The 10594-nt window shown below is 49.4% G+C and overlaps 1 long non-coding RNA gene across 1 annotated transcript; it reads left to right on the forward strand.

The window, feature by feature from the left end:
* LOC134287785 (uncharacterized) lies at positions 1-1242 on the forward strand. The gene is made up of 2 exons (XR_009997544.1): positions 1-500; positions 584-1242. It is a non-coding gene; the product is annotated as an uncharacterized LOC134287785 (long non-coding RNA).
* Positions 1243-10594: the final 9352 nt, after the last annotated feature.

Below are 10594 nucleotides of genomic sequence, written 5' to 3' on the forward strand. Positions count from 1 at the left end.
CAAGTGTCAGTGTAACGTCCAGTATTGATGAGATTTGTCGCGTGTAGTATTCGTTGTATTTTGTATAAAAAAAAAGAAAACGTTTGTAGTTAGGTTAAGTGTAACGTCCCCAAAATCCCACGAACGCAGCCATCACTGCACTGCCCTATACAAGGACGACGGTAGTTCTGCTAGCCACCACCAGGCTGCACAGGACTGCACGAATGGGCGGCCATGGGGGTGGCGAACTGGGTGGCCATGATGAGGAGGAACTTCGGCACTTACGACGGGTCAATGGCCAATGGTTCGGGGTCAACGATCTTCAAAACGGAGGATCATTAGCCTGGTGATCTTCAGAGACAACAGTCATTTGAAAAGTTGGTAGAAGGAAAGTTTGTTGAAGAAAAGTAAAGTTGGAAGGAAGTTTAGTTGGAGAAGTTAATAGAAAGAGTTGAAAGCACGGAAAAGTGGAAAGAAGGAGAAAAGGAAAGTGGAGAAGTTGGAGCAATCCGGACATCCAGGTAAATTCCGTAACAATACCCCGAACCTAGCCCATCCGTATAGTGCTTAACCCGCCATCGCGATTCTCCCATTGTGCCCACAGGACCTCGCGGTTTTTATTTTAAAACCGAACTTTGCGGTATCTTTTGGAGCCATACCGCAGCGTAGACGCTACTCACCTTTTTGTAGTGCGTCCGCATTACCCCTGTACCCGATACAACCATCAAGCGCGCCGACGAACCCAGGCTTTTTCCAGTGACTCTACGGATCACTGAAGCCTCGAGTCCGTCAACACACTCGAGGGGCGCACGGGACAGGAGGAAGGTCCGCGAGAGGCTGCAGCCAACGGAAGAGAGAGGAAAGGAGAAGAATTGCCCGCCCCCTGGCCCAGGAAGGAGAGAAGGAGCTAGTGGACAGGCGAAAGGAGCGGCAGCGTAGGCGTGCAGTGTGCGGGGCCCCGAAGAACGAAGAAAAGTGAAGAAAGTAAGGTAGGACTAGTCCTTAAGAACGTGGGAGGCGTCGTCCAGTGTTAAGGGCGGACGCCAAAAAGCTAGGAGGGAGAAAGCTAGAGGAAAGTGGTAGGAAAGGAGGACGTCAGGAAGTAGGAATAAAAGTGCACGAGACCGACAATACAGGGAGTTTTCTTAATCGAACCTATAAGTGTTTTCTTTCGCGGAGTGTCACGAGCGTCTTGCCGACCCTGAGGCTTGAAGACGGGGGTTTCATCCTTGCTGGGAGTAACACGGCCCTTGCTAAGTTACAAACTATCAACTCGACTGGTATGTATCAGTTGTCACGTAAACATTAAAACACTCTGAGATTCAATTACTATCGAAACAGAAACTAAAAAATATGTAGGGTAATTTTCCAATTGTTGCACGGCTAAAAACTCGCCTATTGTTGCACACTCCATGTTATTCTTATGAGGTGTGTAACAATTGGCGAATTTTTAGCCGTGCAACAATTGGCAAATTACCCTACCGGGCATGAAGAGAAACACATTTTACAAGAGCACTATCACTGGTGATTTATTGTAAAGAATAGAAACTGAATTGTCCCCAGAGATCAGAGTGGTATTTATACCCCAACGGTTGCCATAGGCTAATTCGGATGACCCCCAGTTGTAGAGGCGCTTGGTGAGATAAGGAGAAAATCGTTTGTTTACATAAAAAGGTCAATTTTTTGTCGTCAAATTTTACTCTTTTTTTGCTCTAGAAGTTGCTATTTTCCATTTGCAATGGCTTCTTTATCATCATTCTTGATGGCCACGCCGACAGATACCGGATTGGCCGGCTAACAAAAAAATCCGGAAGATCGCCCACAGGAGGCATAGCAAGAGCTCCTCAAAAATATCACATAAATTGTTCGTAAAACCTACCGGATCTAAGCGCATCTGAAAGAGAATTAAATTTTCTTTCCAAAAAGTGCTCGTTTGTTTCTCTACTATGCGATGCGGAATTTGATATGAAGAACGGAAAAAGTGCACTTTGCCTATGCTTCGCCATGGTAAATTTTGGCGGAGTCACTCTTTTCATAGGGTTCTCATTCCTACCACCAGAGAAAAGAGTGATCGTTAGCTTCCGAAAAATTTGCCTATGGGCTTTTTATGCCTACTACAATGGAATTCAAATGCGTCATATGATTACTATGATTTCCAACAGGGCAAAATGTCTGAAGGAAAAAAAAACAATGCGGCCCTCAGGATGTAAGATTTTTAATCATGTTTTTAATTTACCACTTGAATGGAAAACAGTCGTTTAAAGCGTGATCGATGGTAAATAATGTCGCTAACTATTTATGTGTGCAGATACTTACAGTGGGAAAATTGTCCGGGTGGCGTAGGCCATTCATTGTACCATGCAAAAATGGTATTTCGTAACTGTTTTTGATATGTGTGCGAAAAGCGACTAGCATATCTTAGGAATTGTCATCATCTATGTATATTTGGCCCTAATCTGAATACGCTGTGGTCCTCGGAATATGGTCTGCTGATGCGGCGAAGATAATGTAATCATTTGCGCCAACCTATTGTACTGCACGGTCATTGACGAACATACGATCCATATCCAGTATTTGCCCACAGACAAACAGACGTAACTCTTAGGGGAAATTTATTCAAACTTTTTGCCCGATGTCTTTTTCACGAACACGCTGCCACCTGTTGGTGTAACCGCGCGAGACATTGTCCGCCATGATGGATTGCGATTTCACGTTTGCCAACACACACACTACTTAAAAATTTCCTGTAATTATCGTTTGCATCATTCGCCACGTGTGCACTAGCAAACATCAAAGCGATCGAACACTAGCGCCTCTGGTGGAAGGATCGCGGAAATCAATTGAAATTCAAATTTATCGTTAGATGCATGTGACAAGCTGTTTCGAAAAGTGTTACGTCTGTTTGTCTGTTCACCTCAGGTCTCTCATCTCAAGCACTTGCTTCCGGTTTTCAGTCAGGTCCAGTTTGCTGTGTCCATACAATGCCTCACTGTCAACAATGCCACGTAATAAAGTATCACCATTGGAGGACCCATGGATGGAGAAGGGAAGACGGGAATCTTCTTGTGAATAAGCTGTGCCTGGTTTATTTGTAGCCGCCGGGCACAAACCAATTTACCCTGAAAAATGCTTACGCTCTGTTGTCGCGTCGATCGTAGCAATCTGTTACTTCTCTTGATGGTAATGGTGTTCGCCACTTCACATAGTTCTATGATTATGCTCTACTCTTACGATGAAGATGAGGATTGTGGAATGCCGCCCGCAAATGGCACGTGCTGATAATGATATTTCCGAGCCTGCTGCGCAACATCACGCCAAAAACCGCAAAAAGTGTGACCATTATTCACTCTTATCAGCGTCGGCGACGATTCTGTCGTTGACTTAGACCTTGGAAGAAACGGCATTACATAGTAATATGTAGTTGAGTATTTTTAGCTCCATAGCACGAGTGTCCAAGTAGGCCACTAATGCTATAGGATCTAAACACGCCTGCTATGCGAGTTCCGTGCTTTCACCTGCAAAGAATATAACGTACAACAAGCGTACTTGATCAGCCTACTGCGATATCAGCTATGGGTGCAAAGAGGACCTAAAATTTTGCGATCGAGTCTCTCACGCTCGATTGCTCACTTATACCCAGGCTGGCTAAATTCAATTGCGTGAGGCTGCAAATTGAAGATAACAGTTTGTCATAGATAATGGGGAGCTCTGTCTTTCTGGCAGGCAGGCAGGCAGAAACCCTGGCTTTCATCATTTAATGAACGCTTCTCTTCGAGGAGGCCCCAAACGATCGCTGGCTGTCGTTGGCGTTGGGACACCGAGCAGTGCAGCTAAGTGGGTACAACAGGCAGGTACTTAAGGATTGAAAAATTTGCAAACGATCGCGCCGGGCAGGGCTTATCGGTTCCCATGTAAATGCACACCTCGCGCTCTGCGGTTGTCGTCAGCCCAAGGTTCGATCGCGCTCGCTGGGTGTGCTGGTCTGCGCTGCGCCGCCGCCGGGTAGAACTCCCATGCCTTGAGCCATTCACTCCTTTATGGACCCGGAGATCACGCTTTTTGGTGCGCGCATGAGTCAGCTGTGAAACCTTGGCGCGATAATAGGGGGATTCACTTAACGGCGTAAACTGATTAAACTGATTAAACGTCGCAATCACCAAGGCAATCTTCGATTATTTCATTCGCAAAATCATGAAACATTTCAAATAAGCAGAAAATCATGGCTTACGCAGCAATTTAATCTGTTTAGTGAATACCCCTAATGTAATGAAGTCTTGAATAGTTTGTCATTTTATTAATCTTAATCTGCGGAATTAATACGGCTTATTGAGTACTCGCGGGAGCTGAGTAGCCTCTCGCCTGGACCAGTGTTAAGCCGGAAGGTCCGTATATGGGTCCACGTCGATTTGACATAATTTAGCGTCCAATCGGATCCAAATTTCGCATTCCTCACATCTCGCGAAAACGGCACAAACTCTCCGCCGCCCAGTTATGGTGGGATCAAGTTTCCACCAATGTCGAAGACGACGCGTCACGCCGTATCACCGAGCGTGCAACAGTTGCTTAATTGATACGTCGTTCACGCGGCTTTCGTCGCGTTCAGGTCCCGTTCGTTCCGTTCGATTCCGCGCAGGTGATAATTGTCCCCAAAAAGGGTTGCGACCCGCGCGTGAAAGGTTCGGGAAAATCGTCCCGCGTCGTTCCCGATTTGGCAATCGCACTACAGGCCAAACAGCGCAGAGACCCATTTAATGAGTTAATTAAGATCGGTCATAACTGATGCCAGGTGATATGGTGACGACGGCGAAGGACTGGAGGCAAACCGCGAACCGATCTAGTTCTCAGCAGGCGACGACGGGTGTCTCTCTGATAGCAGTAGGCGAAAAAAAACATACCTTTCAAAGCGGAGCATCGCCTGTTACAGTGGTTTTCAACTTATTCACGAAGGTTTTTATTTCAAAAATTTGTTTCTCTAACGGTGTTGAGATTATTCCATGTTTAAATTTGCACGCGAAACTAGGCGAAATTTAATTTAAATAATCCAAAGTAAAAATGGAATGGTGTTTGTATGTCACGATTAGCCTCAAGAACGGGTTAACGGATCTACAACATGTTTTTTCACTGTTTCATTTGTGCAGGGCCATCGTGCTCTCTGCGCTCCACGCCTTCTTGTGCCAACCAGTCTGTCGCGAACACCAAGGGGTTTGCAGGGTTGTTGTCCGGCATTCTTGCAACATGCTCTGCCCATCGTATCCTTCCGGCTTTAGCCACCTTCTTGATGCTGGGTTCGCTGTAAAGTGCAGCGAGCTCGTGGTTCATCCTTCTTCGCCACACACCGTTCTCCTGCACACCGCCAAGGATCGTCCTTAGCACGCGTCGCTCGAAAACGCCGAGTGCTTGCAGGTCCTTCTCGAGCATGGTCCGAGCATGTCTCGTGTCCGTAAAGGACCAACGGCCTTTTTAGCGTTTTGTACCTACATGATATATTCGGTGCGTGTGTGAATCTTTTTAGACCGCAGTTTCTTCTGGAACCCGTAGTAGGCCCGACTTCCGCTGATGATGCACCTCCGAATTTCAAGGCTCACGTTGTTCTCAGCCGTCAGTAAGAATCCGAGATAGACGAATTCCTCCACCACCTCGAAGGTATCCCCGTCTACTACCCAGACGGATCCGGTCGTGTTCGGTTCCGCCTACCAGCATGAACTTTGTTTTTGAGGCATTCACCACCAGCCCGACCTTTGCTGCTTCGCGTTTCAGGTAGGTGTACAGCTCTGCCACCGTTCCAAATGTTCTGGCGATAATGTCCATGTCGTCCGCAGAGCACACAAATTGACCGGATTTTGTGATAATCGTTCCCCTGTCTGTCTGTCTGTCTGTCTGTCTGTCTGTCTGTCTGTCTGTCTGTCTGTCTGTCTGTCTGTCTGTCTGTCTGTCTGTCTGTCTGTCTGTCTGTCTGTCTGTCTGTCTGTCTGTCTGTCTGTCTGTCTGTCTGTCTGTCTGTCTGTCTGTCTGTCTGTCTGTCTGTCTGTCTGTCTGTCTGTCTGTCTGTCTGTCTGTCTGTCTGTCTGTCTGTCTGTCTGTCTGTCTGTCTGTCTGTCTGTCTGTCTGTCTGTCTGTCTGTCTGTCTGTCTGTCTGTCTGTCTGTCTGTCTGTCTGTTTTTTTTTCCTCCCAACCTCCCAAGCAGAGAAAACCGATTGGAAAAACTCTGCTACACCTTGACGCCTCGATCCCCCTGGTACCACTGAAATGCGACTGCTTCAGGGGGGGCAATGCGCTCATGCGCTCTTCTGCTATTGTGCTCATGCACTTTTTGTCGCTTCTAAATTTGTTATTCTAGTCATTCTCGTTTTCGTACTTAACCTATCGCCATTCAGCGACACAGTTAGTAACAAACATACACCAAATTTGTTATTCTAAAATTAAATTTGTTATTCTAGTCGTTCTCGTGTTCGTACCTAACCTATCGCCATTCAGCGACACAGTTAGCACAAACACACACCAAATTTGTTATTCTAATACCACCAGCAAGTACTTCGGATCATACTGAGTTTCTCCGAGGAACGGTGCCGTTTTAGCACTCCAGTTTTTCGCGCACGACTCGGATAGTCCCCGACGGTGGATCTACCCTACGCCGACAAAGACTTCCGATGTTTTCATCCCGACCAGTAAGGTGCCGAAGTCGACCCGGCGATTCCGGTTGGTGGTAGACTTCCGGTTCACCGGCGCTCCGACGACCAAAAACCGGTACTACGCAACGGACGACTCCGTCATGTCCCCGGCGGTGGATCAAGCCTACTCCGATCGCGTTCCGGCGCTCTCTGGTCTTCGCGCCACTTCCTTTGCAGCGCGGACAGCATCCTCGTTACTGCTCTGTCGACAGCGTTCCACGTAGCTTCGTCGCGACACATTTCTTCGACAATGTTGTCGACTGTCAGACCGCGCATATCCCTGCGCATCTCCGAGAACCTAGGGCATTCGAAGACGACGTGCGCCGGTGTTTCCTCCACGTTCACACACTCCGGACACAGAGGGGAAGACGCGTGACCGAATCGAAACAGGTACTTCCGGAAACAGCCGTGCCCGGACAGAAACTGCGTCAGATGGAAGTTCACCTCCCCATGCTTCCTGTTCACCCACGCCGACACATTTGGGATCAGTCGGTGGGTCCACCTTCCGTTCGCCGCATTGTCCCACTCTTGTTGCCACTTCACCAGCGAGTCCATTCTAGCAGCTGCTCTCGCATTCCTTACGTTACTCCGCCGATAGCACTCGACGTCTTCCTCTAGGGTGATGCAGATGGGCATCATCCCAGCGATAACGCAAACAGCCTCCGACGAGATTGTTCTGTAGGCACTCGCGACTCTCATAGCCATGAGCCGGAACACACTGCCCAGCCTTCCACGGTTTCTCTTCGTTTTTAGCGCCGGAGCCCAGGCTGGCACTCCATACCTAAGTATTGAGGTTGCAACATTTGCCAAGAGGCGCCTCCTACAGCTTCTTGGACCGCCCGCGTTTGACATAATCCTCGCTACTGTGTTAACCGCCTTCGCCGCCTTTTCGCAGGCGTAGTCAACGTGCGCGTTAAAGTTTAAGCGGTCGTCGACCATCACGCCCAGGTGCTTCAAAGCGTGCTGCGACGAAATTCTCTCCTCTCCGATGGTGATCTCCAACCTTTGCACTGCTTTGCGGTTACTGATTACGAGCACTTCTGTCTTGTGATGGGCTATCTGCAGCTTCACTCCATTCATCCATCTTTCGACTGTGTCGATTGCCTCCGATACCAGCACTACGACTTCATCGATTGATTCGCCAGATACCGCTAAGACAACGTCGTCTGCGAACCCCACGATAATGACACCTGCCGGAAGCTTCAGTGTTAACACACCGTTGTACATTGCGTTCCAGAGCGTTGGGCCAAGTATTGATCCCTGTGGAACACCTGCTGTCACTCTAAACGACCTCTGCCCTACGTTGGTTTCGTACACAAGGACTCTATTCTGGAAGTAGTTCCTTAGAATCTTACACAGATAGTCGGGGACCCGCATATTATGCAGGGCTACGGCGATAGCTTCCCAACTGGCGCTGTTAAACGCGTTTTTAACGTCTATCGTTACCACGGCGCAGTAGCGATCTCCTCTCCGCTTTTGTAAGGATGCCCTTTCCGCCATCTCAACGACGGTCCGAATTGCGTCAACCGTCGATTTTCCCTTGCGGAAGCCGAACTGCATCGTGGACAGCCCTCTAACACTTTCGGTATACTCGGTCAGCCTGTTAAGGATAATCCTCTCCAGGAGTTTTCCGAGCGTATCCAACAGACAGATCGGCCTGTACGATGCTGGATCTCCCGGCTGCTTTCCTGGTTTTGGCAGCAGCACTAGTTTTTGGACCTTCCATATATCCGGAAAGATGCCTTCCTCCAGGCATTTCTGCAACACTGACCTGAACATATCAGGATACTCCAGGATCGCTGCTTTCAACGCCACGTTGGGGATTCCATCCGGACCGGGAGCCTTCTTCACCTTCAATGCTTTCGCCACGGCAACGAGCTCGTCGTTGGAGACCAGTCGGTTTACGTCAAATTCCGCATCGCCCTCGCTGTACGGCGTAGGTGGCCACGTTGTTGTATCGTGTTTTGGAAACAAGCCCTCCACGATACCCTTCAGTTTGTCTGGGCACATTTCGACTGGCGTCATTGGGCCCTTCAGCTTTGCCATTATGATGCGGTAGGCATTTCCCCAGGGGTTACCGTCGGCTTCCTGACATAGCTCCTTGTAACAGTTCTCCTTGCTCTGCTTGATAGCTCGTTTGAAGGCAGCTCTAGCTTCACGGAACGCAACCTTGCGCTCTTCTCTATCGGCCGCAGTTCTTGCCCTCTGAACTCGCCTCCTAGCTCGGAGGCAAGTCGCACGAAGGGTGCTGAGCGTCGCATTCCACCAGTACGCTGGGCGTCTAGCGTTCCTAGGTTCAATCTTCCTCGGCATTGCTGCATCACATGCCGTTGCTAGCGCTTCCGTCAACCACCCTGGGTCGAGGTTTGCCGCATCGCTATTTGGCCGAAGTGCCTCGATAAAAGTCTCCTTGTCGAAGTCCTTCGTCTTCCACTTCCGCTCATAAGTTCTAGTTCTCTGTATGGACGTAGGAGCTCTCTGGCCTATCTTGTAGAGGATCGCCAGGTGGTCGCTGTGGGAGTACTCCTCACTCACCCTCCAGTCCATGTCTTCCATCAACGATGGACTACAGAATGTAATGTCGATGATGGATTCACGACCGTCTTTGCGGAATGTGCTGACTGTTCCTACATTGCACAGCTTTACGTCCAGCTTCGCCAGAGCTTCAAGTAGACTATATCCTCTTGCATTGGTTTGCCGGCTGCCCCACTCAACGGCCCAGGCGTTGAAATCGCCGCCGATGACTACTGGCCTACGTCCTACCAGCGTGTCAGTGAGTGCATCCAACATCCGTTTGTATTGCTCCTCGGTCCATCTTGGAGGTGCATAGCAGCTACCTACGAAGACACCGTTAACTTTGGCGATCACGAAACCTTCGTAAGAGTTTTCCACCACTTCCTCTATAGGGAATCTGCCCATAACTTGTATAGCTGCCAATCCTGCTATATCCGCTACCCAATTGCCGTTCTCAGGTGGAACCCGATACGGCTCTGCGATGATCGCAACATCGCACTTCGTCTCTGTTGTCGACTGCCACAACAGTTGCTGTGCGATGTCGCAATGATTCAGATTAATTTGCGTTATCTGCATCATTGTTGGCCTGCCTTCGCCTTTTTGTAGGCCGGGCATTTATAGCCTCCCGTCCGGTGGCCATTTCCTTCCTCCGACGTGCACAGCATGCACTTGGGTTGCTTCGTGCAGTCTCGAGCAACGTGTCCGTTTTCGCCGCAGTTCCAGCACCGTTTGGACCTATCTAGACCCTTGCAGTGTCTTGACTGGTGACCAAATTCCATGCACCTGAAACACCTCTCCATTTTCTTGGTGACTCGGGGAGCCAGTCGCAGCGGGCACACCGCCCATCCGACCTTGATCTTGCCGGCTACCGCAATCTTGTTAGCCGCATCTACTGGTAGTCGGATTGCCGCCGTCTGGGTACCTGCAAACGATCTCCTGATTCGGATTGTCACCGGTACTTCCAAGTTACACTGCTCGGTCAATGCGACTCTCAGCTCTTCCTCAGTTGTGACCTCGTCCAAATCCTTGACCTCGAGCACTGCCTCCTGTGAAAGTGCTCTCACGGTGGCCTCGCTGCCTACGGATTTCGCAATGAGCTCCCGGTACTCTGAGCTCTTAATCGCCGGATCTTTCTTGAGCTCGAACAGCATCTCTCCTTTCTGGGTGCGCCTGGTCTTTACCACGTTTTCACCCAACTCTTTTAGCTCCGGGTCCTCCCTCACTCTCCTGAGGAGCGCAGCGTACGTCGTCTTGTCCTTCGCCTCGACGATCAGTGCATCACCCTTCTTCCTCTGCCTAGGGGGCCGGCGATTTTCTTTCTTCTCCTGTTCCTTCCTCTTTTCTTCCTTTTTCTGTTCTTCCTTCTCCTTTCGCTTCTTCTTCTTCGCCTGCTGACTCTCCACAGTGCGCCATCCATCATCTCTCCGATTGC

Source organism: Aedes albopictus, chromosome 1, assembly GCF_035046485.1.
Source record: "Aedes albopictus strain Foshan chromosome 1, AalbF5, whole genome shotgun sequence".
NCBI classification, from domain to species: domain Eukaryota; kingdom Metazoa; phylum Arthropoda; class Insecta; order Diptera; family Culicidae; genus Aedes; species Aedes albopictus.